Source organism: Mus caroli, chromosome 11, assembly GCF_900094665.2.
Source record: "Mus caroli chromosome 11, CAROLI_EIJ_v1.1, whole genome shotgun sequence".
Classification (NCBI taxonomy): domain Eukaryota; kingdom Metazoa; phylum Chordata; class Mammalia; order Rodentia; family Muridae; genus Mus; species Mus caroli.
Window position 1 is genome coordinate 98,328,852 of NC_034580.1, and position 4,807 is coordinate 98,333,658.

Below are 4,807 nucleotides of genomic sequence, written 5' to 3' on the forward strand. Positions count from 1 at the left end.
AAAAAAAAAAAAAAAAAAAAAAAAAACCGAGCTGGATGTAGCTCAGTGTTTGTATAGCATGCACCACACCCTGGGGTCCACCCCATGCACCTCATAAACACAGTGTGGTGGCCCACACAGGAGGAAAAGAACTTCAGCTTCTTTCTTGGCTATGTAGAGAATTTGAGGCCAGCCTATAATACAGGAGACCTTGCCTTTTTAAAAAAAAGGTACCCAGGTGTGGTAGTGCACGCTTTTAATGCCAGCACTCAGTGGGTAAAGGCAGGCGGAGCTCTGTGAGTTCAAGGCAAGCCTGGTCTACATAGAGTTTCAGGACAGTCAGGGCTGCCTAGTGCCCTGTTCAAAACAACAGAATTTAAACTCCCTTGCTATTGAAAGTCAATCCTACACACACACACACACACACACACACACACACACAGAGAGAGAGAGAGAGAGAGAGAGAGAGAGAGAGAGAGAAGCCGGCATGGTAGGTAGTGCACGCCTTTTAATCCCAGCACTTGGGAGGCAGAGGCAGGCGTATTTCTGAGTTCGAGGCCAGACTGGTTCTCAAAGTGAGTTCCAGGACAGCCAGGGCTACACAGAGAAACCCTGTCTCGGAAGAAAAAGAAAAAGAAAAAGAATATATATATATATATATATGAATAAGAGAAAAAGAAAAAAATTAAACTGAAATAGCAGTTGGCATTGACATCACTGGTGACAGAGCCCTGAACCTGGCAAAGGATATGCATCTGATACATCCAGTTTCCTAGTAAACATCTGTGGGGGAGACAGATGTTGCTCACCTGAGGGCCTTGTGTAGGTGGACCTTGGAGGATAAGGCAAAAGGATATGTATCTGATATGACTTACTTTCCAGTGAATATCTGTGGGAGAGGCAGTGTTGGACACCTGAGGGCCGAAGAAGGCTTATGTGACCAGCCTCCTCTGTCCTGTCCCTGCCCTTCCTTGGAATCCCCTAGGTTTCCCGTCTCTGGCTGACCCAACCCTGTCTGTCCAGGCCTCCCTTCCCAGCCCATAAGGACCCCTTCCTTGTTGAGAAAATTCTCTCCCTGCCTATACTGAAAAGGGTCACACCCTAACAGGAGGGACAGCCCCTCCCTTCAGAACAGCTGCAGCCCCACTTGATCCTTCGTATCTGCTGAGCCAGATGTTTGAGGCCCTCAACCTGACAGCTGATGGCAGAGTCACAGAGCCCAAGCCTATGGGTGTGTTCCCTGCCCTGTGTATGTCTAGGGGAAAATGCTTAACACACTGGCTTTGAGCCAGCTTGCCTTCCCACTAGCTGTGTGACCTTAACAGAGTTTCCAGAAGTCTCTGAAGGTTCAAGTTCAAAAGGTTGTGAGGTAGGACAAGGCCCAGAGAAACTTGGTGGAGAACGGGTGTGAGTGTCATTTTAGGAGAGAGCCTCAGTTGGTGGTGGTGGTGGCAGGCGCGCCCCCGCTGACCCTCAGACCAGTAGCTCTTGCTGCCTTTGTGCAGGGAAGTGGAGGTACACTCAGGCGGGCGCTCAACAAAATCCTCTCGATCTTGAGCTCCTGAGCCCAGGCAGTGGAGTGTCTCAAACTGGAGCCTTGAGCTGCGCCCATCTCAATCGCAGCTGGTGGGTAGGGCTGGAGAACCCTCGAAGGTGAAACCTTAACTCCGATCCTTCAGTCCCTGTGCCTCCGTCTTTCTGTAGGTGAAGGAGAGAGCAAAGGGACAGGGCTCAGTGACTCAGCTGTCCCTGGAAAGGCGAAGGGCGATGGGCGGAGAGAAAAGGAGGCCGCCAGGTCCAAACTCCCCTCCCTTCAGGCGCTCAGCTTGTTTGTTTTTGAACAGTCCTTAGGGCAGCCAATCAGAGCTGAGGCCCCAGGCTTGTGCCTTTCCCGGCTGACTGCAACTACTGGTTCCTGGCCAGTGAAGCTGGGGGAGGTAGGGTTCCTGGGTGGAGAGCAGGATAATGACTACGGGGTGCTCCTCTTTGGATTCCCAATCCTGTCAGCTACCCAATCTCTTGAGGTGTCTTGTTTCAGAGGCAAAGTGCTGACTGAGTCTGATGACAGCCTGGCAGAAGACAGAGGACGTGGTATCCAGCCTGAGCCTCCTCACCATAGGCTCTGGAAACAGGCTGAAGGCTTGCTTAGCTTCCACTCTTGTGACAGGAACTGGTTCCTTTATCCATCCAGGTGTCAGTCTGCAAGCGTTTGCTTTACTCATGCTGATGAGTGCTAGGAACCACAGAAAGAGACACAAAAGCACAAAAGCCAAGCTAAGGCTGGGTGGGGGAGAATAGGGTAAACACACAGATGCTGAGTCCCTGGGGACCTCCTCGACATAAAGTCCTGCAACATTTTGGTGGCAAAAGTCCCAAGAGTGAACCGGGATTCCCTCCTGTGATTCAGCAGAGATGTAAACAGCTTACTAAGGCGCTCAGGCAGTCACTGAGCACAGTTCACAAGCCTGGAGGCTCTCTTTCCCATTGCAGATGGGAGAGCCCAGAGAACAGCTGTCAAGGACTACCGGGACCTGCTCCGTACAGAGACCTTCCACCTCCTCTCCCAGCCTAGCCTAGTCTTGGGGGAATGGACCCCCATGTATGCACACTCACCCAGGGCTCATCCCTGCTGGAGGCCATGGCTCCCACTAACTATGGCAGCACCCAGAGATGCTCTCTAACCTAGTCCCAAATGGAGGAAGTGAAAGTGCCGGGAGCGAGTGAATTCTATATCCCTAGAGAAAAAAGAAAGTCAGGATGGAGTCTGGAGAGATAGCTCAGCAGCTAAGAGCACCGGGACCCAGCACCCACCCACATGACAGCTCACACCTATCTACAACTCCAGTTCCAGGGCTTCTGACACTCTTACACAGACATACATACAGTTTCCTGGGCAGCCAGGACTACATAGAGATAGACCTTGTCTCAAAAAAGAAAAAGAGAAAGAAAGAAAGAAAGAGAGAGAGAGAGAGAGAGAGAGAGAGAGAGAGAGAGAGAGAGAGAGAAAGGAAGGAAGGAAGGAAGAAAAGAAAGAAAAAGAAAAAGAAAAAAGAAAGAAAAGAAAATCTATGGCTTATTAATTTATAAGGTGAATAAAGTGGACAAGAAATCAAGTTCAAGGGAGTCGAATTGAGAACTCTCCCTCCTCTCAAATTTGTAAGAGGAAATATTGACGCGAGTAAATGTTCTCCCCTCCCTCAGCCTTGAAAACTCCTTGGTAATTACACCACCTGGCCTCCAGGGGGCTCATGCTGTTTACTGCCCCTAAAGAAGCCCACGAAGAAGGTTCAGTCTATCCCGTGGAAACAACATTCTACTCTGCTCATAGCTTATAAAGACCCCATAAAGACACTCTCTGAAATTGCTCGCTTCTAAAGAAATTGCTGACTTCACCCCTTTCTCCCCACACTATGTTTAACCTACTCACCACCAGGTCCTGCACACACCCACACTGCCCAGCTCCTCATTCTTTGTAGCATTTGACACAGGCAGCACTCAGCTCTTGGGACTGTCTGCTCTGTGGCCCCCATATTATCATCTCCATCTATTTAGCGTTCTCACTTTGCTCTTGTCACCTCCCCACATCACTTCACCAAGCTCATCTTTTCTAATCTATCTTCGCCAGCCATTCTGCTCACTCATAACCCGGCCTTCTACAGTGTTCTTTCTCAGCTGGTCCACGCATGTGGGTCAAACTAGCACCGGCAAGTGTATGGAGGACTCCCGCCTTCCATAGCCGATCACTGCCAATGCCCATTGACTTCCGTGTACCCGGAGGACCTTCTGGCCGCAGTTGGCTGCAGTTGGAGCTTGTCGTTTCCGGTGGATGTAGCTAGGTCAGTGTTTACCTCCGCGCCCTATAACCAAGAATTTCTCTCTTTATTGTTCCTTCCTTCCTTTAACAGGATTGTATGATTGGCACAGGCCACCACATGTCAGGAATGCTCAGTTAGTGTTTGTAGAATGTGCTGCAAAGTAATGAAGACAGAGAACAGTGGCTCAGTTGGTAAAGCGTTTGCCTTGCAAGTACAAGGATCTGAGTTCGAGACCCAGAATCCATGTTTCTCAGAAAAATGGGAATGGTGGTGTGTGTTTATAATCCTAGCATGGGGAGACAGAGAGAGGCAGATTCACAGGGCTTGCTGGTCATACAGCCCAGCCTTCTTGGCAAGTTCTAGGTCAGTGAAAACCCCTGCTTCCTCTCAGGAAAAAAATTTAAAAATGGCTGGAGCATGAAGAATAGCACTCAGGGTTATTATCTAGGAGATCAGAAAAAGAGGGCAGTTCTCAGTAGCTGTAATGAGGGCAGGCTGAACAATAAAATTGAAGATAAAATTACAAAAAAAATGTAGTCAGTTGATCTCAATTTAAGATCACAACTGGTGTTATTTTCTATTCCAGCATCTGAAAGCACTTCATCCCACAATATATAAACAATGTAGCAGGCAACACAGAGGAAGCTGGCTTAGACTGAAGAAAGTTGAAGCAAACTGAGGACAGAAAAGCTCTTTGGCTACTTGTAAGTGACCTTCCTTGTAAGGAAACAGAACAATAGGAAAGTGGTGGATAACAGGTATTTGAATGAGAATGCCCCCCCCCCCATAGGCTGTTATGTTTGAATACTTGGTCCTCAGTTGAACTGTTTGGAGAGAATTAGAGGGGAGGCCTTATTGAAGGATGTATGTCACTGGGGTGGGCCATGAGGCTTCAAACGCCTGACACCATTCCAAGTATCTGTCTCTCTAACTCGTGATTGTGTCTGAGCTCTCAGCTGTCTCTGCTGCCATGCCTTTTTTCTGCTGTCATGGACTCTGACCCTTAGAAACCA

The 4,807-nt window shown here is 48.9% G+C and overlaps 1 long non-coding RNA gene across 1 annotated transcript; it reads right to left on the reverse strand.

The window, feature by feature from the left end:
- Positions 1–1,015: 1,015 nt before the first annotated feature.
- Positions 1,016–2,821, reverse strand: LOC110304168. Its single transcript, XR_002379022.2, has 3 exons — positions 2,593–2,821; positions 2,094–2,212; positions 1,016–1,677 (listed from the first exon to the last, which is right to left on the reverse strand). It is a non-coding gene; the product is annotated as an uncharacterized LOC110304168 (long non-coding RNA).
- Between the last annotated feature and the right edge of the window lie 1,986 nt (positions 2,822–4,807).